Consider the following 25,511-nt stretch of genomic DNA (forward strand, 5'->3'; position numbering starts at 1 on the left):
TGACTCACAGTAACTGGTTGCTGAGGCTCTGCTCTCCACCACAGCCTGTTAATCATGCTATTCTGAGGCGTTCCTGCCTTTCCCCCCACCCCGATGAACGTCATTTAGCCGGATGGCAACAAGAAGATTGAATCTTGTGTGCGCAGAAATGTTGCACAAAGAAAGAAATTGCCTGTGTGCAGCAGAGCCGATGCTGGGAGAGGGGTGATTGAGTCGTCCTTGTGATTGGAACCTCGCCTCCCGTCCTTTCGCCCTTCGTCTCGAGACTGGTTGTGGCTTGTAACCATGGCGACAGCTGGTCTTGTTACCTGCTTAGAGGGAGGAGGGGCGGGGGGGGGGGGGGTTGGGAGCTCGTGACTTTGAAGCTTGGGTTACTAGTCTCTGTGGATGGAGTGAGGACTGAGGAGGGCGGGGTGGGACTTTGCACAAAGACCACACTGTTCTCTTCACATCCATTCACTGCTTGGACAGCCACAGAAGGAAACGAGATCAATAGCATGAAGTAGTTGATTAGAGTAACTCAATATTACGAGTTAGGTTTCCAGAGATGCTTTTAGAACAGCCATATCAGTCCCTCTCCGTCTATCTCTCATCGTTGCCAAGCTCCACACACCATGAATAAACTGCTAAACGATGGGCTGACTTCATCACTCCCGACGCGGATCCTGGTGACACATATTTACCTTAACCTCATGCTGCAATCACATAGCTTACACTAAAGGGGAGCAATGGAGTTTAATGTGCTTTCCCCAGAGATCTGAAGCAGGTTTCATTAATCTTGCACACAGAAATTACTGCGTGTAGCAGTCGTCAAACAAAAAAAATCTTTGAAGCTCTTTGGCGTAAGTTTTCTCTCATCAGGCTCCATAATTTGTCACTCATCCTTCACTGGATGTGCAGTATGTACCTCGCCCTGACTAGTCTGACTTCAAGGCCCCCTCCAGTCTTTATTTACACACCGACTTATTATTGGGAGGCTGCTTTACACAGAGAAGCAATTAATTTTTGACTAATGATGTGCCAGTTGCTTGACAACAGCAATTACATCTTAATGAGTGAAAAGCTTAGTGTCAAATGATTGAGATGCAGCTGGATTGGCGCTAAATAGCTTTTAAGCCCAGAGAAAAGGCCGATATGACAACATGTGTGGGCTAAATACACATTTTCATCTTCAAACATTATCCTGTAGAGTGTGATACATGGGGGTGGGGGGGGAACTGAAGTCTGTATTCAGTGAATTTTCATAAGGAACTTGAAGGGCCCTATTTAAAAGCTAAGGACCGAAGGGGAGCAGGCAGAGCAGAATCTTTGAAGATGCACTTTTCTGAGCTTTGCAAATATGCGAGTTAAACTGCCAGAGGCCCACCTTTGTATTTTCTGTGTGGTTTACTTTCAGCAGAGTGAGGCGAAGTCAACACTGAAACTGTACATTCACTCAGTGCCGAGCAGCTGCACAAACGGCCTCGGGTCTCCCATAGAAACGGGCCGACGCATTCCGGAGACGCATCAATGGGATTTGTTGTTGTGATGGAGCGAGGCAGGCAGCGGCCAGATTTGGAATGACTGTTGCCATGGAGACCACTCCAGTGGGCCAAAAGCAGCTGTAGACAGTCAGCTGATGCCCTTTGGGTAAATCCATTCAAACACGATTTGCTTCCTTATTTATTTATTTTCACTTTCGACTGAAGAGAGAGCCTTCTCTGGGTGCACAAATTGCCTCCGCCATTTTGTGTCCACCGAGCGTGTGCAGGCAGACAGCTGTTTGCATCACACTTTACTTGATTTGTTATTTTTATGTATGCAGATATATAATTAGCTATAATAGATGACTCTACAAGTGAGTATATGTATATATATAATAGTTTTCATGTTCTTAAATATGAGTCTTATTTTATATAACTACAATAAATATAAATATTTGGTGTTACAAGCACTCTGGGTGTTTTTATCTAATATATCATGAAACTGACTTGACACGTAAGTGACGATGACTGTAATCAATGATCATACTGACTGACTCATTTTATGTGGGCCCATTTTCAGCAGCCTACCTACCGCAGCTTAATGATGAAAAGGCTGCATGTTGTTGGCACAGCTGAAAAGCTGTTGCAATGGTTAAAAAAGCAATAAATTTAGCTATACTATGTCAATACTCACAGGTCAGCCAGAGGTCCGAGGTCTGCTTGCGGCACTTTGTATCTGACTCCTGCTCCCACTGCAGCATCTCAAAGTCCCACCATGGCCTCCCAGCCATAACCCCAAATAAAATTAAATTGCCAACCATTCCCACGCCGTGCTATAATTTGCTCTGTTGTGTGATAATCTGATTGTGAAAGGCAACATTTGACGAAGCAGCCAGGTCAGGTACTACGAAACATGTTTTGCAAACTACAGAGAGGAGCTTGCTCGGTTGTGCACTGGGTCGAATTCACGTTTTATTAAAACTTTCCATATTTTTTCCCATATTTTGGCAGGTTTCAGGTTTATTGTCACAGTATGTTGAATGCGGGGGTGAGGACAATGCAGAAAGACTGAATTAACAAAAGATGATTATTTGTCCAACACTGTCCACATCATGAAGGACAAACTCAAAAAACAAAAGAAAAAAACTCTCAAACAAGTACACAAATGCAAGAACAACGACCGAGGCAGGACTATTTATACACATGGGATGATTAGGGAAGTGGAGACAGCTGGAGCAAAGTAGACACAGGTGTATACAATCAAAACAATGAAACAGGGGAGGCAGCAGGAGGGCACCGAACATAGTAAAACAGGAAAGGAATACAGAAGTACAGATTCATGAACAAACTTGACAGAGGGGATGATGCAGGAAACACTCATCCTAATAGTGTACATCTGAAAACTGTCATTCTACAGTAATAGTGAAACTAGGACCACTTAAAAATAACTAACCACAAAAGCCACAAATCCCACACACCGTGTCATTTGTGAAAAATGGGCCTTTTAACACCTACATAGCTGTACCGTTAATCATGCGATTTATTGTTAATGATTAAAGCATTTCCAATCAATTTCTGTGTATTTAATGGAAGCAAATGTGAAAAGACATTTCAAAATTTCCCCCACGCAGCCGCGTATTTGAAGATTTCCCTAACACTGTAGCTAACATTACTACTTTTATTGCCTCTGGAAAAGAGAGGCCCTCAGTTTCTTAGCTTTCTTCCTTATGTTACACTCTGCCTTAATGCATTCAGCATGTCACCATGTGAGTCACATGTTCCGTGTGTTATGTGTCGGTCAAACAAGCCGATGTCTGTGTGAGCGGCGGTGAGTTGGACCTGTTTGTGCAGATAGTGTGGCCCAGCACGTCAAAGAGGACAATGTGATCTTTTCTGGTGCGGAAGAGAGTGTGAAACACTATCTGTAGCTTAAACGGAGAGAGATAAAGAGTCGTGTATCACTTCTGCTGCTCTCCTGCAGGAGACAACAGTGGGCGTGGGTCATCGCTCAGTTTCCAGTTGCTGTTATGTGCAAGTCATCAATGATATTCTTACACCATGTGAGCCAACTCGGGCTTATTATGAGGGTATATCATGCTACAACTGACAGGGGAGCAACGTTACGTAGTCGCACGGCTCACTTGCGCTTTATTTCAGGGCTAGTCAGTCGCGGCCAGAATACCATGGTTTCACATAATGACTCCAGGTGATTACAGTAAACAAAGGAGGAAGATCTTGCTGAGCTTGTTTGATAGCTGGGAAGTTTACAAATTGGCTTAAAGCCAGTGAAACTCAAATCCCACACATTATCTGTCATGATCGCTGGCACATTTTCAACAGCCATGGGAACAGGAGTGTCCATATATGACTTTGGTTTAGTTTGAAATGGAAATGAATGGTATTTCTATGCAAATTTGGTGGTGAGGGGGGAGTTTTTGCGTTGTTGTTTTTTTTAAAGAACACCCAAACTTACGGTCAAAAGGAAAACTTTGATAACTGGTTGAGGTGGGTGTGAGCTTGTTTGTGTCCAATGGCGGTTATTTGCACAGCGCCTTATTTGGCTCACCTTACCTGGTTGCACCAGTAAGCGTGGGAAAAAATGCAGTTCCTCCACTGTACTTGTTTTCCTTTGTATTGGAGGCGTGGCCTGGCCATTATGTGAAGCGCTGCCACCGCTTCTTATGACAGACACGCCTCCTAGGTGTCACCTTCCCAGATCATCATGTTGATACAGTAATGGGGAAAGACTCCAAACAAACTGAAGCTCGAGTGACCTCATTTGCCTCAGGAGGTTCACAGCATCCAGGTATGGGTTCACTTTACATCCGTCACAGTGCTCTGAAACTATAATTAGTGCTAAAGATAGACAAAGTAGTGCTGGTCCACCTTCGCTCTAACAGGAACTATTAGAAGCTCATTGCTAAAACTCTAAAGTATAACATAAACATTAATTTGGAGGAACAGCAAGTCAACAATACCTTTGCGCCAATTTCCTGCACTTCATTTTTCTGCACGTAAACACAAAGACTGTTCAGCTTAAGCCTGTCTGAGGCGCAGAATGTGAATAGTTTTAGTAGGCACAAATTAGCTCTGTACACATCAGCAGAGGGCCTCAGAAGGGTAAATGCTGGCCACTTGGCTGAGGTTTGGTAAGCCTGCACAACATTTGGGCCCTTTTAAAGCAATGTTTCCCAGCCGTCAGCAGCTGCTTTCCATCTAGTGGCATTTTCCTTGTCTACCCCCTCAATGCTGCACCACCCCTCCCCACCTCCCCCTCCGCTACCATCACCATCCCCTCTCTCTTCACGTCAAACTTGGCAGGCAAGTTTACACTCCGATTTTCAAAGCCGCCCTGTTCTCTGTCAAATGTTGCGTGGCAACATCAAACGCTCTGCCGGACAGAGCCTTCCTGGGATTCCAGCGTGGTGGGCGGATAATTGGAGGCAGGCCTCAGCGGATCTGGCAGATGTGTGATGAGTTTTTACTGGAGCATTTTTTTTTTTAGTGGCGAGTATGTGTGCGCGAGGGGGGTGGAGGGGGAGATGGGGTTTAGAGGGAAAACATAAGGGCTTTCTTTGTTGTCGTCTCTCTCCTAAAGCTGGCCACAGGGGTGTCTTATTGGCCAAGTGGCCAAGTAAGGGCTCACTGTGGCACTAAACATTGCATACAGACACGATATCTGAACCCAGCATGTGGAATCTGATGTCTTAGGTCTGACTCAAAGCCTTTAAGCCTCCAGAAATTCCTTGTGTCCTGTCCTTCTTATTCTTGGTTTTCACTTTTTTTCTGGAAGCTGGATTTTTCAGATACTTTTGCAAGAAACACCCAAATAATTACTGGGCACTCTTGTCTGAGGGTTGACCACAGCTTTGGATGGAGGTCATGGCAGTCGCTGTCAAACATAGTGATTGCATGCAGGAATTCTCCTCACCCGCACACCCCACTGTAAAAGCAGGAATGCAGGACTTGGATTCTTAGTTTTCCTGTCCATCCATCATTGAGCAAGCATAACAGGGACCCAGACCAACTCCTCCCCAGCCAAGGGTGGGCTTCCATTGAAAGTGCAAGGTTCCAGGGCTCTGAGGAGGACTGTGGAGAGGGAAGAGAAGCTGGGGGGGTTATTGGGCTCGGGAAATTGTTAGAGAGGGAAATGGACAAAAGGGGAGAAAAAAAAAAGACATACAGACAGAGTTCCAAGAAACAAAGAATGAAACACAGCCCTCCCATGTTTTTGTTAAGTCCCTTGGGCTCATGCAGACAGTATTAGGTTTAATTTTTTTTTCTTTTTACACAGGAAGGCGGTGCAGATGTTCCTGAGAGCAGGCCTGCGGTTTCCCTGTTTTCCTTTAGCTAGTCTGTTCCTGGCTCCCCAGCGTTGCCAAGGCGCTCCCTTACTCGGTACTGGCGTTTTTGTTTTTCCTGAGAGTGGGGCTCCAACAGGAGGGTCATCTCCAGGCCAGCTCCAAATGAGAAATAGTTGGCCGGCTGCCCTGGCGGCCGCTCAAATCCGCCCTTTTGAAAAGATTACTTTGCTGCTGCTGCCGCCGCCTCCTGTGGGGCATGCCAGATCTGCTGAGGGGAGAGGAATGTGCAGGAGGGCTGGAGGAGGGAGGATGAGAGCGGGGAGGCGAGGGTGAGCGGGTGGGTGGGGGGCACCGGGGGGCCACATTTCATTCGACCTCTTTCAGAAAGTTTTTCTCATTACTTTTCTTCTCCCTCTCCTCCCTCAAATGTTTCAATTTCTGCAGCACAGAACAGGCGGTGGACTGTTCACAAATAAAACCTGACAGGGTTTTTCCACTCAGCCAGGAGCGGCGTGACACAGTCCAGTTCAGCCACCTCCCTCCCCTGGTTGTCTTTTGGCTGCTTGTTTTTGTTTCTTAGGGACTGGTGATGAATGATCGATTGATAGCGTTAAGGCCCACGGTGGGACTGCCGCAGGCCATCTCTGCTAAGCTGCTTTGCCCGATATGCTGCTGACTGTGGAGACTCCAAAGCCGGAGCAATAAAAGTTGATTTGTGGGGGCATTGTGAGAAGCCCCAGACACTTAAGAGAGGTGTGCCTGTCTCCTCTGGCCTGTCACAATCAATACTACCCCAGCACTGCTGGGCCTCCCTGTCTCCACTGTGTTTACTCTTAAATAATGCATCACACTCTCACACAAATACCTTCCATTCACACTCTGGAAGGAGACCATTAACCATGGCCGTGTGCAACAATGAAATACAATCTTATTTCCTTTTTATACAATGCAAGCAGCTTGCGAGCACTTTTCCTCCTCTAGAGTGTTTCTGCGAGGCATCATTTTAGTGCTGTCTGACCTAATTGAACAACCTCAACATCCAATCTTTTCAGGCTCAGATTACACACCCGCCTAGTTTCAGCTTGGATTAATCTCTGAAAAGAACTCTATAACAATTAGCGCAACAATGGAGATAAAAGGCCTCGGCGAGGCTAGGTTGTTTGAACCTGACATATTTTGCCCCTTTCAACAATGAAGCCTGAGGGGACACATGCCTCCATGTTGTATTTATGAAAGGGGTTACTACAGCAGATTTTTTTAAAATAAAGATATGTTAACAAGGCATTGTGCAAAGAAAGGGAAACACTTTTCCTTTATTACATATTACTGTTTATGATTTTCTTAGCAGTCGTGTTACTGGGGATTTTGATAAATGCTGAGTAATTGCATCACTCCTCTGCCATAAGAATCTTGGAGCCTCCCACGGGATCATTAGCTGCTGACGGATTTGGAGTGATGAAGCCTAAGTCGGTGGGTGGTCCTTATCTGAGAGTCAGGAAACAGGGCCAGACCCATAAACACCCGACTCACCACAGAGGAAGCACCCGCGTATCGGAGACCACACCCTACGTCGCGGTAAACCTTTAAATGTGCCAAAAATATGAGGAAAAGAAAGGGGGGCCCATGGGGCTTCATCCACGTCTTCCATTCTCACAGCACTTCTGGGCAGAGGAAAAACAACGACCCAGATTGGATTAATTTCCACGACCGGTCTGTTCCAGTAAACATCACCGTGCACGCAGGCGCCGTCAGATCACTGCGATCAGCGTGCCTGCTCCACGCTGACACCATAAGAATGGCAGCACATGTGTTCCTGAGTCACATCATCTGCTTAGCAACATGCACGCCGGGGAGAGTAGGACAGAGCGATGTGATTGGGGGAGACCGGGACCCTCAGGACACAGAGCGCTAATTGCAAAGCCGTTTTCCTTTTTTCCCCCCTCTCCCCCTCCTCCATTTTTAACAGATGCAATACGCCAGCCACACAAAAAGGGTTGCATAACCGGATTTTACAGCAGATACCTCCTCCTCCTTCATGGCTCTCCCTCCATTTCCATCCTTTTATGCACTGCTCACCACCACCCCTAACCCATCCTCTTCCTAGCAACTACATCTCTTCCTCTCCATCCTCTCATAACAGCTGGGGCTGAGCCAGATGGTTCTGATACTATTTTAGAGATTATGCACAGACTAAAGAGGGAAGGATTCTGCTATTTTGCGTGTTTTTTTTTTTTTAGAGCAACACACTTTTAAATGTGTGTATTTGAGACACAAACAAAAAATGCTTTGTTAATTGGTTTGAAGGCAGAGTTGTTGACCCGACTGGAGTCTTTGGCAGGCCTGACAAAAGGGCTCAGTGTGGCTAGCCTTTGTGCTGCCGAGCTGTAGGAGCGGCTTCCATATTGGGACAATATGCGGCGTGACCTCTGACCCTCCTCGGAGGCGGTGGCTGGAGACCACTCAGAGATTTGCAATCCAAAAACACAAAGCGTTCCAGGCTCGCACACATCTACGAATAAGAGAGAGAGGAAAAAAAAGAAACATGTTGGCACAAGTAGACAACACACACATGCACACCAACTGTTTCTTTTCGTTCATCAACCCTCTGGGCCAAAAATTACACATGCAAGCGTTTTGCTGTCTGACGGGGGCAGGGCAGACTTGGCTGGGTGATCTGAGAATATTTGCAACGCATACACACACACAGTGACTGGTGATTACACTCTGTAAGGGAAGGCGAACATGAAGTATTTCTCGCCACAGGGCCAAGACGGCAGAAAAGGGGGTTGGGGGGAAGAGCTTGTTGTGCTTTGTGGGGAGATGGGAGGGAACGAGACATAGATGTTAGAAGACTTTTTGTTCAGTACAGTTTCCACATCGGTCCCAGAGGAAACAAAGACAAATTATGCAACGCTAATGTTACTCAACCCTGATTTTGTTTTTTCTGTGAACACCAGGAAAAGGCTGTGCATGCATACATGTACAGTTTTTATACTTCCCCCCCTTTTTTCCCCACTGATAGAAGTGCACGTCTCGAATTGGAGGAGCAGACTCACCGTTGCACTCTTTCCATGTTTGGATGACTGCATCTGCCGTCCGCAATAACTCTCAGAGTGATGCTCAGTGTGCCGAGCGTGTTTTGATGCTTGTGTGCTTGGTTAGAGAGGGTGATAGGAGGACAGTCCAGAAATAGAAATGTTTCATGAAAACATCAGAATGGAGAATCATTTCACTGTAAAGACTAGTTTCATAATCGCCCTGGAGGAAGCGAGGCTTGTCTGTTCCATTTGAGCTCCCTTTTTTTGCCCTAATTCACTTCTGCAACTCGAATGTATTTAACCCAGTGTCAGCTCCGACTACCCTCGCTCCCTTATCGTAGCCTTTTCTCCTGTCAGGTTATGTTTGTTACAAAAGAGTTGACTTTATTCCTTTTTTTCCCTTTATCCAGGAAGCGCTGTGAACATCAGACGTATGATGATTGCTGGGTTACAGTATGAGAGGAAGCAATCATTTTCTCTTTGAATGCCGGTCAAGAACATGAGCCATGAGTAAACAAGGTGTGGCTCGGTGCAGATGATTTTTAGACAACTCGTTTTCCTGACCAATCACAGTCTGAGTCATTCTGTTTTGGAGGATTCTCCCAGGATTTGTGTGCAGTCCTGACAGCAGCCCAGTCTCACACCCTTTTTTGGCAGGATGCTATGAAATAGACTTGTCAGGTCTCAGGGCACAACAGACAATGTTTATGTAAGAGGTCGGAAATAGGCCGCGGATTTTGTCATGTTTAACGTTAGTCATGAGTTCACGACTCTGTCAGCGCAGCGTCAAGCAGCCATTCAATGTGGCCCCCTTTTTTATTTCTTCCTGAGACGCCGCTTATTTCTTTTTATCTTGCTTCCAAAGAGGCAGACCTTCTTATGTTGTTGTTGTTTTACAAGAGTGTTCTTCAGGCTTGCTGAAGTTCTTTAAAGATTTTTTTTAAACACTGGCTGCTTTTCAGTCCAACACTGATACTTGATCATTTTCACCAAAATGATTTTTAAAGCCACCTAACTCTGACGTACGAATCGTTAAATTAAAGGCTCCTAACTCAAAAGGATGAACCAGTGTTGTGTCTACAGACAACAGACAACTTAGCAAAGAACGAGCAATTATAAATAGGATCTTTAGGCTCTTTGTGACTAGCAGCCTGTCTTAAAAAGCCCTGTTCACTGAAGCCTCATCAGTGGAAGGGTGGCTTCTTAAGGGAAAAAGGCCTCAGCCTTTTTTTTTTGTAAGCTAAATTACACAAGAATTGTGAAAGCTGAAACTATTAACTAAAAATACTAATCCTTATTGTGGCAAAACATTTAACTCAGAAACACAAATATCAGCCTCATGGTGGCGTCAGACAGAAATGTGTTTTTTCTCAACATTCTGTAGGCTTCATTCTTCTATGATTATGAATCTCTCCCAGATTTCTGTCTAGTAGCTTTTAAGAAACTTCAGTCAGCGCCTGGTGTGAATTACTCACATTGCAGTGCATGCTGAAGCGACTAAACCACCAAATTGACTCACATATTTCAAAACATGAATAAACAGCAGCATCTGAGAAATGCAGCACTTCACATGCTGCATTATTATTGCACAGCCAGGCAATAAATTTCACAGCGGTGTCTCTGTTGACCTGATAAAATGCCCCTTTCATCATATACGTGCAGCATATTGAATATGTAAACTATCTTACACCTACCATCACTAGCATCATCACTAACATGAAAGCTTTACACTGTAAGCTGTTAATCACTGGGATCTACTTTCTTGCGTACAGAGAGACATCTACAGTAACTCATACAAATATAAAGGCACTGTCAAGTCTTCAGAGTGTTTCAAGCAGCTAACTGAGATTAAAGTCAGGCTAATTTTCACAGAACACAATGCTTTGTTTCCTAAAAATAACCCACACACAACTGCCAAAAAAAGAAAGGCACATTGATTATCAAATGCCAATTACAAACCCATCTCGCCTCACCATTCATACACACACATACACACATACGACCTGCTAACCCAACCTGGCTCCAGCCTCTACATCGGATCAATGCAGATCCACATCAATAGGCTTATTAGAGCTGCAGTTGGGTGGGGAACAAAGCCGATTAGCTGAGTCTCCACAGCCTGTCCCCTTAGGTTGAAAAGAAACAGAAGGGTTACCAGTCACAAGGTCATTGTGGAGCTGGTTGGTGTACAAACTGAGGTGGACCAACACCCTCCTCTCAGCACTTATGATTAATATGGTGATTAATATAGTTAGACTCTGGGAGACATTTATCAGCACAAACCCCAGTGATTATTAATCATGTTTGGCTCACTACTTTACCTGCTGCTTATGTATTAATATAAACAGCTATACTAAAAGTTATTTAAAAAAAAATAGACCTAAAGATAGGCTAACAACTAGCTAGGCGTTTTGTTATTTTTTGGTTATATTTGCAAAAAATCAGACTGGCAAGGTGTGAACTGACTGCACATCTGTCAGTAGAGCTGTCCAATATGACCAAAGTCATATAAAAATAAATATAAGACATTTATCGTCCCGACAACGATATATATCGCATTTTTTTTTTACATTTTCTGTAAATTCTCTGAATCTCGGGGAACTCGATTTGCGTGAGGTTTTCTTTTTTGCTGGTCGTGTACCTGGAGACCGATGCATGAAACTATACACTTTTAGTCATTTTCTTTGTGAGTATTTATTACACGGCGTGCTGTGGGGAAAAGCCTGTTCTAACGTTCGAGTCTAAGGTCGATTTTTTTCACCTGACGGCTTTTTTTGCTTCTCATCCGTAAACGCTCTGCTACTCTTTCACGTGATTGAGTTTATTTTGAAAAATCTCAACAGGATCTTCAGCTTTATTGTGAAAGGTTTATGTGGAAAATAAACAAGCGGACGGCGCCGTTGTTGCTAACGACAACGCATAAAAACAGTCGCTTGTCCGTCCGTAGTGTGGTTATTTTAAATATAAGAGGAGAACTTTAAGAAATTAATACTACAGTGGCCGTTAAAACGATGAAAAAAATATTGCCGTAAGGAGTTTATTTTGCGACACCACGAAACAAACAATAGCGTAATATGAAACGGTAGAGGTTTTCATATCGTCATCCGATATATAGCGTTATATCGAACAGCCCTATCTGTCATTCAATGAATCCAGTCAGAAAATATGACATGAATGTCGCTAAAGTCCGAGCCAGGCTAATTTTTGTTACCAAAGAACATATCTGAAAACCTGCCAAGTGACACCGGGACTATGTGAGCTCCTTCTATATTCGTTATATAACAACATACACAGAAAGCATGAAAGAGCCGTATTCATGCTTTCAGGGTAATTTCATCATGATGGGAACCAGAGGCCTCATAAAGCTTTTTTAATGGGCTTTCAGTGACTAGCATGACCACTCCATGATCTATGTGAGTACTTCCATTCAAGTGTACTAATTGATAAGACGGAGACAGGTTTAAAAAATGGAACACAAGCTGAATACATGGCTTGTAAAGTGAGAAACACGTGAAAAAAGAGACAAGATAAACACTGGGTTTCGTGTAAAACAGAGGCCACTGTGTTTAGTTGGAAAAGGAACTTTTCCAACTCCTACTATGTGCAACTGTAGATGAATGTGCTGCTCTTTCCCCCCCTTTTCCACAGAGACGCAGGCCTTATGGTCTGACCCTTGTTTTGTGAAAAGGCTCCCTGCACTGTACGCTGTATCCTGAGACTAGCAGGGGGAGGAAGGACTGTCTTCTCTGACCCCACCTCCAGCACAAAGGCCATCTTTGACTGGGAGGCCTTGTAATGAGTTGAAGGCAGAAGTGGAGCAGAGGCCGGGGGAATATCTGATGACTAAGGCGCTGTGAACACCACTGTACAAACTGTGTGATTAATGAATGCAGCATCATCACATACTGGCCTTCACCCAGTGCACTGAGATCATCACCTCCCCTCCCGTCTCTCCCATCGTGGCCCAGATTCATTTGAAAAAAGGAAGCGTATGCTTTGACATATGGATTAAACCCTTCCAGAGAGCCAAACTTGCATGTCTTTTAGGTAGTTGTTATAAAGTCAGTGAGGTGTGCTGAAGTGCGATATTGATCTGGAGCCTCATGTCTTGTGTGCTTGCTCGGGATTTATTTGCAGCTGCTGTTACTGGAAATGGATCCCTGGAGCGATCTGGATTCAGCTGATCCAATTAAACGCTGTGAATAATTGATCTGACAGTGAAACTGAGCTCTGTCACATGGGAGCAGTGACATCATCATTTAAGGGTTGAAATGGTACTCCTGTGCAGCTGGACTGCCCCGGGTTGTTTGTTCCACAATCAGTTCACTGTATCTGATTACCGCCTGTGAAGGACACTAAGCAGACCATGAGGACACATGGGGAGGTTACACTGGCATTATGAGGCTCGGCGAGACTGTGCAAAGATAACAGACTCACTGATAGCCGGGGCTCGGAAACTCGTGAGATTGTCACATGCTGCAGTACACGAGCATGAGTCCACGAGTCGTCCGGTTACGCCGGCGAAGTTACTTTCTGATATCACAAACAAATCTTTCTTTGTTTCCCTTCTAATAGTTTGTCTTTCATTTAGGTTGTGTGCAAGCTGTTCTTGCTTTGCGTGCTACGATAGCCGCGCCGAAAGAAGACCTCCATATGAACCAGATGGACTCTGCATGGGTTGATTATCTTCCTGGCCATGAAATAAGGTGCAAATAGGAGCCATCTTTGGCCTCGACCTTGGAGGAAGCTTAGACTGTAATATCTAATGAAACCCTTTCAGAGAGGTCTGCTCCTACTGCTCACTGCTTTTTCATCTAGGTCTGTACCACAAATGAGAAAAGGAGGCTGTTGAACATTCAACATCTTGTCTGAATTAGACTCTAACCCTCGGCAAGGAAATGGAGGTGGTGCTATTGGTGGGGGTTGGGGTCTCCATGTCTCCATCCTAGAGAGAGAGAGAGAGAGAGAAGAAAGGGTAGGTGTGGGGTCCCACTCACAGCTGACTCTACTGCTGCAGACATTTTGCCGGGTTGGCACTTATAAGCCGGTCGTAGTGAACTCAGAGGCCCGATGAAATCATCCAGAGTGTTTTCCCCACGTGGTAACACAGTCATCATTTATCACCGTGTAAAGTCCAGGTTTGTAAACTCAAATTATTGCTATCTGACTGCAGACTGTCTCGTCAACTGAGCCTGATTCAGATGAAAGCATGACTAGTTTGTTCCCAACAGACATGTGGTTCCAATCTTATTATTTTGCCTTGTATTTCTAGTTTAAAAGGACCATCCTTTACCACTTAAATCATGAAAGGAGACTTAGAGTTAATGTTAGTGCTCCAGATATTTGCTCCAGAAATCAAAACCAAGCAAGGGGCTTTTTCCTTCCTTCTATTTTTTTTTTTAGAGGATTCTCACCACTCTTATTCATCCATCCATCTTTTTAACCGCTTATCCAGGTTAGGGTGAAGCCAAAACCTTCTTGGTGTGATCCAACTGTGCTAACCACTTGACGTAGTTCTGTTTGCTTTCCTAGAGAAAAGTTTTTGTAGCTGTTGCAAGCACCAATTAAACTTTTGACTTCCCCTGTTTTCTTTTCATCCTTTATTTAGCTGCGGCAAACTAATCGACTCTTAATGTCACTATAAGCTCTGTTTCACTGAACTGGGAAATTTCAGCATAAACTCATAGATTAGCTACGTCAGCAGGATGAACTGAAATGTGAATTTTTTATTCTGTCACCAAATAAAAGGATGAAAAGGTAAATTTCCAATGATGTGATGGAACTATTAGAACTATTATGTAACCTAGCAGCTATCTTTAAACATATTAAGCACAGTACAGTGTGTTATCATGTGCAAAGGCCTGGTCAGCTGAGAAGCGTATTCTCTATAAGCAGATATCTGCTGGGACTATCGTGAGATTAGATTTTCACTTCCTAGTGTTTGTGGTCAAAAACCATTCATGATAATGGTGCTATCTTTAGAAAAATTAAACAACGGCAAAAAGCAATAATCCTGTCATTAAAATTCATCTATAGCTGAGTTTGTGGAGTGTTTATGGTGCAAATTAAGAACTGCAAAAAACACTAATTAGAAAGTTATTTAAATTATTAGTAAATTTCAATACATTGTTATGGCAATATTCCAATTATTTGCATATGAAAATGCAGAATCCATAAGTAAGGGATCAGATTTTTTGGCTCCAGAAGCTTTTCTTGTAGTGTAAGTTCTGTTGACCAATCACGTTTGATATCTCCCAGCCATCAGCCATTCTCACAGAGGTTTAGCTTTTGATTATAGCTTGTATTAATTATACCTTCAGGTTCTGCTTTCATAAATGATGATTGCCACATGGAGCAGGAAGTCATGAACCACATATCCATTATTCAGATATCCAGAAGTCCAAACAAAAGAGAGCCAGCACACTAGCTGATGGGTTTTGAGACTGTGAGGAGAGTCTAGCCTATTCAGACACGTATATAGCACTTTTATTTGCAAATTCATGGCCAAATCCATAGCTTACAGTAGCCGCTTGCCATTGACAGTAGTCTAGCTGGTCACCTGTCCAATATTGACTGCTGAGTGGCCTCAAAGAAGGTCGCAAAGATAAACTTGATCTAAAGCAAACAAGCTGCACAAGCAAACTACACATTTCTCCACGAATTGAGCCGTTTGAACCTAATGTGGACAGTGAGGGGACCCTGTCAGTTAATTAGAAGAGGGAGGTGACGGGTTCATCCATCACCTTACGTTCCCCCCTACCCCCCGAACATCAAGTCCAATAAGAGAACTTCCCTCATCCGTCAAATCGCACCACATTTCCAACTGCAAGGACCACAAATGAGTGGAGAGCTGGAATGAAATCTTTCAGCAACACACTGACATGAGCTCGACCTCCCCGGTAAAGGTCACGCAGTGTTACCATAGCAATGGGAAACACCACCGGTGTGTTAAAAAGGTAGCCAGGAGGGGTTGTGAGGGAGGGGGTGACTAAACTGAATCCATGGTTGAGGAATTTCAATGGGTGGGTGAGGATGCGTGTTGAATCTTAAAATATTCGCTCTAAATGAAGTCGCAGTAGCTGCGCCTCTATTCATTACACCGCTCTGATGTTCTATAACCATTAACATCTGTTAAAGCCCAGTACGCACGACGACACATCCAGCTCACTGGACAAGAAGGGTATTTTTAGACGTGTACTCATTACTGCTGAGAGATCATTTGTAAAATGAAGGACGGGGAAGGGAGAAGCAGGCCAATAACACCGTGAAAGATGGCATCCATATTCAAATACCTGAGAAGCGAGTGGATTTAACTAGTAGTGAAAGGGCGCGAAGGTGAGATGCGGCGGCGGCGGTGTTGGTGGTGGTGGTGGAGGGCAGGCCAATCAAAGATTCTGAGGAGGCCAACGCGATAAAATAGTCAGGGCAAGGTCGAGGAAATTATACAGCACATTATCCAGTATCTGGATGCTTCGAGCTCCGCTTCAGAAATATAGACAACACGTGTAACCTGTAACTAATTACACATGCTCATATCACTGCTATGTTCTCTGGACTGAATCCATTGTTCTCTCGCGGATCAGCGTTCCTCTGGTAATGCAACCGTAATTCAAATGAGCTCGTCAGCTCTATTAGCAGAGTGGTTATCATTCAGGATCAGGCGTGCTATCGATTGTTCCATTATTCGCCCCCGAAATGATATACATCCTACAGTCAACATGTGCCATATTTCCTGTTTTGGCCATACAGTAGTGGTATGGGATTGTGAAAGGGTTATGCGTTTTTCTATAAAGGTATTCTGATTTAATTTGTTGCAGGAGGGAAAGTGACATGCAGTCCGTCTCCTTCTCCAGGTAGAGCTTAGATTGGATAAGAATATTGTGCCATTATCTTACAAAGTGAGGAAACAAACACAGATCGGGTGGTAGACAGCTCTACCTCTTCTGTTCTCCTCCAGGTTTTAGAATGGGACGTAGGCTGGAACAACAGTGCCCCCTGGTGGACCTGCTGCAGTGAGTAAACCCAGGTGTTTTTTCCTAAACTGAACATCATTCAGAATATAATGTTTATATAATGTAATCTGCATGGTGCCCTTAACCTCTTAGGACCTGGCGTCCACGTATGTGGACATCACATTTTGGCTTGTCTAGACCAAAAAAATACATTATGCTCTACAAGGGCCTGATATCCAGATACGAGGACATTATACTGCAACTGTTCTATCAAAATTTAAAATAAATGTCCTTATATGTGGATCTCATTTTTCTCAGAAACAAAAATCAGGTAAAAAAAAATCTGGAAATTCTTTGTTTTTACATTCATCAGGTCCAAACGTGCCCAAATATCAAAGAGAAATTAAAAATTCATGCCATGGAAGAGTTCAGGTCTTAGGAGGTTAAATAAAGATTTGTCTGATTACAGCTGCTGCACTGAATTAGTCTAACTGTGTTAAGGAAAAAAAACAAAACAAAGAGAGGCAGTCCAAATATGGGTTTTCTGTACCCTTGTAGTCCCACCAGGCTGGCGCTGGCACTGGCAAAATAGAGAGAAAAAAGGCACAATGGAGTGATGGGGGGTGGTCTTTGTTGCCAAAGCGTTCTTTGCTATTGCACAGTTAGAAGTGAGCACACCAAATATCCGAGTGCCACTCCACTGGGAGGCCAAGTTGGTGTGTGGCTCCAAATGGAATCGGCCAATTTGGCCAGTGACTTCCCGGGAGGTTCAGTAAAGCCAGACATTGTCCTCACAGGCAGCCAGAACAGCAATGTAGCCAGGTGCTGAGAGGTCAATGATGGAGCGATAGTATGATATTTATTTATGGAGGGAGATTGTAGGATCTGAGGAAATCCAGCTTCATTCAGTTCAATAAATTTTTATGGCTATAGTGCCAAATAGTGGCCTCAAGATGCTTATATATATGTACACACACACACACACACACACACATTATATATATATATATAGTGTGTGTGTGTGTGTGTGTGTGTGTGTGTGTGTGTGTGTGTGTGTGTGTATATATATATATATATATATATATATATATATATATATTAGGGGTGCAACAATACTTGTATCAATATTGAACCGTTCGATACAGTGCTTTCGGTTCGGTACGCATATGTATCGAACAATACAAATTTTTAAATTTATTTTATCAACTTTTCTTCCGACGATGCTGTCTGTGTTGAGAGCTCAGTGGATCTGCGTTCCACTACTCCGCCTAGGTTGCACTGTCGAGCGCAGATCCACTGAGCGCAGCGCAAGCTAGCAAGACAGAAGCTAAGCTCGTTGCAACATGGCAAATTGAACCTCCCCCACCCTGATTCAGATCTGGCCTTTGGAACTATTTTGGTTTTTATGTGAAGTATGACCCTGAAGGTAAGCGCGTCATGGACAAAAGTAAAACAGTATGTCGGATGTGCCACGCAATGCACAATTACATGGGTGGGAACTACTGCGTTAGCGCAGTTTGCTCATTAACGTGTTGACGCCATCCAGCCCCACGCACGGGGCGATCCGCGGTAGCTCGTTGACGGAGATTTGCCGTGTTGTGGCGTTAACGTCATTTCAGATTAACGCTAACAGCACTAGTGGAAACACAATGAATATGACTGCACATTTACTCCGACATCATCCTAGTGCAAAGACAAGTAGAAGCAGACAAAAACAACAAGCATGCATGCTACAAACTTTACCTGAGTCATTTAGACAGCCGTTAGCACATGATTCTCCTTATGGGACCTGATATGTTTGATATTCTGCTGAGAGTATACCCCAGAAGACGCGTATAGTATAGCTTTTATTTTGGAAAGAGCCATTTCTCTGTAATAAACTCTCTTTTCCAAAGATGAGCGATTTCTCGATCAGATAGATTTATTTTTTTTATCACTTTGTTGTTTCAGCAACATTAAATTTAAAAACTGTACTTTTGAGATAAAAGTGGTGAGGGGAGGAACACAGGAGAGGAAGACGGGACAAAAGACAGACAGAGGTTACCAATAACTAATGACTGAATGTAAAGTGGTTTATAAACCTAGAGTAAAAAAGGATTAGAAGCACTCAGCGCATCATGGGACCATCATGGATCATAATGGCTTATTGTCAGGAGCCCTAGTTAAAGGGGTTCAGCACAGTGCAGAGCTGTCTCTGTTTAGTTTAGGATTATCTTTGAGTTATTTTTCCTTTTTTCCCTTTGTAAAGTCTTTGATTTCTTCTTTAGTTGACTGCACTGCATATATGACACATTAGATCACAGATGTGAAGGATATAATAAATATACTGGCCTTCTGAACAGTTTATTTCTCCCTCCACCACTCGATCAACTCTCACATGGTGACTGTCTCCCAAATCCAAACTGGGATATAGTTCCTCAGAAGAGAGACCTAGTTTCTTCGCTAGTGCTGCTTCTTTGTAAACAGATGTTCAAACTTATTTTTAAATGTTGCATTGGATTTGCATTTAAATGACTCAGTCTTTTACACAAACAATGTAATATACTGGTAATATAAAATATGAATACAAGGATTATTATATTAAAAAAAACAAATTTAAGGCATCATTTTTTTAATTCAACAATCTACAATAAAGATCAAAGCGGACTTCATCTGAGGTCATATGGTAACATCTGACAGCCTAAGCAACTTAAAGGTACAGTTGCATTTCTTGGCTTTCTGATGTCACTAGTATGATTTCTCCTTAATTGTGGTAAAGGCAGCTAGTTAGCTTAACATGGAGATGAGAAAGAGTGAAAGTAGAAACAGAAAGGTTTTCCTACAAATACCTCAAACCTACTTCATAAATGTTGAGTTATTCCATTTGAAAAAAAATCTGTGCTTGATTGGGTGTAATGTTTAAAAACAAAGAAGCTTTTTTTAAAAATCCTATCAGCATTTTATCTGCTCCAAAGCCATAAGCAAAAAATGCCTCAGTGTAACTAAAGAAGTGATGCATCTGCTTTTCACAGCTTCAACCTCTGAATGCACATCTGCCACCCACACCTTGAGAGCCTGCTGATTTTGATTGAGTCCTTATAAAGAGGATCCAAACAAAAAAAAAAAAATGTTCCAGAGACATGCATGTGATGTCACTAACTAATCGCCCAACATGCACTGCAGCATGCCCCCTTCCAGTGAAACAAGGTACCGCTCGTGTGTCTGTGTGTCGTTTGCTGGTGATAATACGGCACAAAAAGACTCTTAAGGACGACATTATCTCCAATGTTCTCTGAAGACTGACATGCCTGTAATGACCAAGCACAGCATGCTCTCTGTTGATAGTGCTTACAAACCTCAATTTGGGAGGTGGTGGGGGGACAAAAAAGAAATGCGGACGACAGGATGCCAAGTGTGATTCAGACCACAGGGTGTTGATTTCTGGGAAAGTGGCTCCGGAGGCTGGAAGTACGAAGACAGATGGCAACATGGTGCACCGATTCCCCTATGAGGCTTCACACACAACAAGAAATCTATTTATGAAATGGCTCTCTGAGTGTAATGCCACTAATTTGGGTCTGATGAAAAACACAGGAGCCGTGTGGCAGCAGCGGAGACTTTCAGCCATCTCTAAAAGGATTTTTGAGAGGCCAGATGTGGTGTGCAATGAATTTAATTCGACTGCATTCGTCCCTAAAGAGCATCTTATCAGGTTATACGCTGACTTTTATATACGGGAGCGACTGTCTGCCCTTGAATTCGTTTCATTATTATGACCTTTGATGAGAATTTAGATATTTATTTTGTTAATAAAAATATAAAGAACAGAGGTTAGCAATAGTTTGCTGCTTTAAATTTCCAATGCAGCAAATAGCCAACTATTTTACTAATTAAAATAATAATAAAAAGAAATTTACAAAGATCCTGAAAAATATCAGCAACTAAAACTAACCCCACTGGAATCAAATGCAACCTTCAAGTGATGTACACGCTCACACAACAATTGATTTGTTGTTTTTGGAGGTACCAGACAGAAAAGGCTTCTTTTCCAATAAAGATCAATACAGATGTCTAGGGCAGCATTGTCTCTGAATGGATATGTGATCAGCCTCATTCCCCCGACCCTCGCTGTGAATTACTTGCAGCGTTTGAAATCTTGAGTCTGGCTTTGTCCTTCGGCCCACGGCTTCTGAAGCATCTCAACTATCAAATTACACCAACCGGTTAGGGCCGATTTATGAGAAATCACTTTTTAAAGGAGGGAAAACAAGGAAACAGGCAACGCTGTGTAAATACGTGACCGTGTGATGAAAATTGCTGGTGGTATTACCTTCTCCATCAAAAACGTCCGCTATTGTGGTTAGCCCTTTAATCATAACATGCTTTGCATCTGCAAGTAAGTCGTGATGTGCACTGCTGAATATTTTCCATGTGAGACACCCCTCAAAGGAAAGGAAAAAAAACACAGTTAAAGATTTTAAATTCATCTTTAAAAACGTACAACCTAAGGGGACCTTTCACTTAAACACGAGCTAACCCACTCACGCAGAAAAGAGGTTTAACAGCTCTCAAACACAAGACAGGCAGGGCTGATTGCAGGGAAGGAGGCAGAGTGTGTCTGCTTTTAGAGGCTGTGTTGGCTCGAGTGAAGCCAAACTGGACACAAATCATCTGGAGCACCATCCAGAGGGGTGGGCGTGTGGGTGGGTGGGAAGGCAGAGCAGATAAAACGAATCCTAAAAAGCTCCTGGCAGCTGAATAAAACAGCCCCAAAGGCTGTCTGTCATGGCATGGTGTTCAAGCGTTGGCCCCCTCTTTCTGTTTCTGGCTTTGTTCGTGTCCTGGTTTCACGGCGCCTTTCATCTCCCATTCCCTGCCTCTCCCATAGGTGCCTGCGTAATTACTACTGACACAAAGAGAAGGAAGCAAACATGAATCCGCAAACATTACTAAAGTAATTAATTCCCGTCGATTCACTCTATCTTTCGATTCATCTGCCGGTTTGATGAGCTTGCCTGCTCCCCCCCCCCACCTCCCCGTCTTATTTCCCCTGCAAAGCCTGATAAAAGAACAGAGAAAACCCAGATTTATTGTCACTTATCATTCAAATTACGCAACAAAGTCACCTTGCTTGATCCTTTCAGCTCTGAATATTCTAATTTGTCAACTATAAACACTTCACCACACAGCCTTTAATAGCACGGAGAGGAAAAGCTTGAATCCTATCTCACGGCTTCAGTCTGCAGGTGCGGGGAGCAGAAGCAGATACTTCCCTGTGAATCATTTAATGGCAAATAAAACTGTAACTTCACAGTCTTTGAAGAAGTGCAGGCTGTCTGGTTTTCGCCACGGCTGTGATATATTTATGACAGCAACGAGGAGGATGTCTCTGTCCTCGATTTGGAAGAATCCGTCTAGCCGTAAACAACATTAGCGTTGGCGGTTGCAGTGGATGCAGTGTTGTAATCTTCAGCTCGAACCTTGTTTGATAAAGCCTTTTTCTCCGCAGAGCACGTTGGTTGTGGTTTAAGAAACCTTCATTTTCTTCTTCTTCTCCGTTTTTGCCTTCTCTTTCTTTGTGCTTGCATGAGAAATCCACTCTAACATCATGATTGCATCACCTTACACACGTCTTTCCTGTGGGCATGAAATCGGCACAACAGCTGGGCTGTCAGAAGGTGTCGTTTTTGCAAAAAGGAAACAGGGGAATAACTGGCTGCGCAGGCTTTCAGAGGATCCCCCAGACACATTGCCGCCTGCCCCCCCCTCCTGCTGCTCTACAATGAACTGCTGAACTCCAGATGGGGCTGACTCTTTGACTTATTAAAGATTTACCAGGTGAGTTTGGTCATCATTCTCTTGACCTTCAAAGCTGCAAGATGAGGGGGGCGCTGCACCAAGATGCCAAGCATTTGAGGACAGGAAGCCACCAAACGACTTTGTTGGATGGACTGTGTGGGGTGGCTGTCAACAGAGAGAAAGCACTATCATTTGTAGTAAATTACAAACCCACGCAGAGTTACACAAGGCAGCCTAAATCTAGTTGGTGTGACAGCTCCTTCAGCTGAACGCACACCTGCCAAGAAAAGAGCACGCATGCCCACACATGCATCTCACTTGTATCCACGTGCCAATAAAAGCAACAAAACACACCGTTAGACCAATTTCACCAAATTTACGCAAATAGGGTATTCATTTTTTGCAACAACGGGACCATCTTTAGAAAATCATTGTAAAAAAGAAATCACAACTCTTTACAGTGAACATACCTTAGAGTTTAAGGACTTTTCAAAATTTCAAACCGAGTCAAGAGGTAAAAGAGAAGTCTCTGTAGCAGTGATAAATAGCAGCAGCTAAAATCATGTGATGTGCGTTATTACCTCTGACAGGCCTGCTCTCAGGAGACAGCGGGCTGGTATTTTGGAGGGATAAATATAACAAGTGAGAATGGATGGAAAATCTCCACTGAATATTTGGCTGACGTGGAGCCAGATCTGAAAAGTCAGTTGTCTTTGATTTGTCAGCGCAGTTATGGACCCGCCACAAGCCGTCTGGGAGTTCTCCTGTGCAATAGGTTTTATGTAACCAGAGTACAAGAGCTCGGGGGAGGATTCACTGTAGGCGTTGGGAAGAGGATGTAATGCGCGGACCTGCCAGTTAGAGCTGAATCAGGTGGGTCTGAGTGAATGAGGTGTTTTCCTTTCAAATCGCAGCTCAGATGAAACGGCTTGAACATAAAAGCAATGGCAGAACTTTTGTCCTGTGTTCAGTATAACCGCTCATTTATGGTGGGAAATTAAGAAAACACCAGCAAATGGAAAAAACGCTGTAAAAGCAAACAAAACACAATGGAAACAGAAAGAAAACAACCCGAAACTAAACGGAAGCGACAATAACGTGAGGGAACAGCGGTGGAATTTACAAGCTAACAGTATAATATGAATCATGTAATTAAAACACGCATTACCTCCATCTTTTTCTCCCTTACGACGCCAATGAGACCGTCTCTTCTTTTAAGCGTTTCTCAGTGCGATCCTTCACGTTTTGGTTTCTGTCACCTCCGCAGCCGCTCCGTCCTGTTGTTGTGTCCCCAAAAACACTTCTGTTGTGTTTTGTGAGATTTTGTTAAATTTTATTCTCAGTTATTTGTGGGGGGTTTTTTTTTTCAATTCTGTTGAGTCTTGTGTCCTTTTACAGTATTTTTCTATTTGCTGGTGTTTTCTTAAGGTGCAGTCCGTTTGACCTCTCGAGCTCACAGTACTCATTCATGTAGTAGTTCAACTTTTGCAAGGAAACAACAAAAGCCTTGACTTTGTGCAATGATGACGCAAACAGGTCCCTTCACAACTTCTAATTAGGGCGACCTTTGAGCTGATGACACCTAGGGTAAATCTGACAACAGCCGGGGTTTGGAAAGACATTTCATACCAAGACCATGATACTGAATAACACAACACATCTTGATACAGAACTACATATTTTTATATATGACTTTACTTATGGTGAAGATGGAACACTTTCTAGGATTCAGATTTGCCTGGAAAGCACCACAGGAGGTGCTCCCCATGTGTAGTGTTTTTATAAAGTAACCGAATAAAATCGCTAAATTAGAACATGTGCAGGAGACAAGACACTGATGTTCCCAGCTGTAGCCCTGTCCCTGTTAGACACCCAGTTAAAGGGTTACACTATAACTTAAAATGACTCCCAGAGAGACTCCATGTTTAAACTCATTTACTTCAACTCATGAATTTATTACCTGGGACTTTAAATGTGATTATCTAAGGATTCAGGATGTGAAGCAGCTGCCTGTTGTGTCCTGCTAGGAGAGCTAATAAACATGAACTGAAACGGTCCATTAAAACCAGAAAAGCCAGAAATAATGTACATGTTAAGAAAAAGTGCTGAGTGCTAATAATTTGCTCTTACATTGCATTATAATTTCCCCCTGCTCACCAGCCACTTCACTAAATAGACTTTCTCAGTTGTTTGTTACTGATAATATCAAATCAGCCGACTGCAAAAAGGCAGACATGTTTGAGACAGCAACAGGAAATCCGAATGTGAGCATCAGAATGGAAAATAAAGGGTTTTCCCACATAAGCGTCTCTGAGGTTTACAGATAATGGTCCAAAAAAGAGAAAATCTGTGGATGAAAACGCTTTGTTGATGCCAGAGGTTAGAGGAGAATGGTCACACTGCTTTGAGCTGATAGGAAGGCACAAGAGCATCTGTCAATGCACAACACAAATAGAGGCTACAGTTCACACAGCCTCACCAAAACTGGGAAACAAGACTGGAAAAGAGTTGCCAGGATGTACATGTATGTATACATAGTGCAGAATTCAGAGCAACAAAGTTCTTGCAAGTTGTATAGTCATTTAAATCTTTTGCCAGCATGTAACATGACAGCATGCTGAAAAATCACAGGTATGGCCCTTTAAACCCTACAGCGTTCCTTGAGTGGAGTGGACGGTGGCTGGATGTGGTTCTGGAGAGGTGAAAAGCACAGCGTAAAAGCCAAGTGGAGCCTCGGGCAAGACACAGCATGCGCTCATGCTCCAGTTAACCTGAGTGCACCAAAGGTTAAGTGAGCTATAATTTAACAGGAACTTCTGAAATATATGCATAGGCAGGGGGAGATGACAAACCTATATCTCACCGGTCACATGTATTCTGAACTGTCACGTTTCATTTTGAGGTCTGCAGGTGGGCAACAGCGTTGTCTTTGCAGCAGAGCTGATTTCTAAAGCGCACAGAGCAAAGCAAACTCCG

At 43.4% G+C, this 25,511-nt stretch overlaps 2 long non-coding RNA genes across 2 annotated transcripts in view; both read left to right on the forward strand.

Annotated features, from left to right (window-relative positions):
• The window catches only part of LOC146505135 (uncharacterized), a 39,441-nt gene extending 34,682 nt beyond the window's left edge, over window positions 1-4,759 (forward strand). The window contains exon 2 of the long non-coding RNA XR_014877477.1: window positions 1,397-4,759. This is a non-coding gene — a long non-coding RNA (uncharacterized LOC146505135). The remainder of the gene's footprint in view (window positions 1-1,396) is intronic.
• Window positions 4,760-6,102: 1,343 nt separating this feature from the next.
• On the forward strand, window positions 6,103-17,682 carry LOC146505136 (uncharacterized). Its single transcript, XR_014877478.1, has 2 exons — window positions 6,103-16,658; window positions 16,763-17,682. It is a non-coding gene; the product is annotated as an uncharacterized LOC146505136 (long non-coding RNA).
• The last annotated feature ends 7,829 nt before the right edge of the window (window positions 17,683-25,511 follow it).

Source organism: Neolamprologus multifasciatus, chromosome 13 (genome assembly GCF_963576455.1).
Source record: "Neolamprologus multifasciatus chromosome 13, fNeoMul1.2, whole genome shotgun sequence".
NCBI classification, from domain to species: domain Eukaryota; kingdom Metazoa; phylum Chordata; class Actinopteri; order Cichliformes; family Cichlidae; genus Neolamprologus; species Neolamprologus multifasciatus.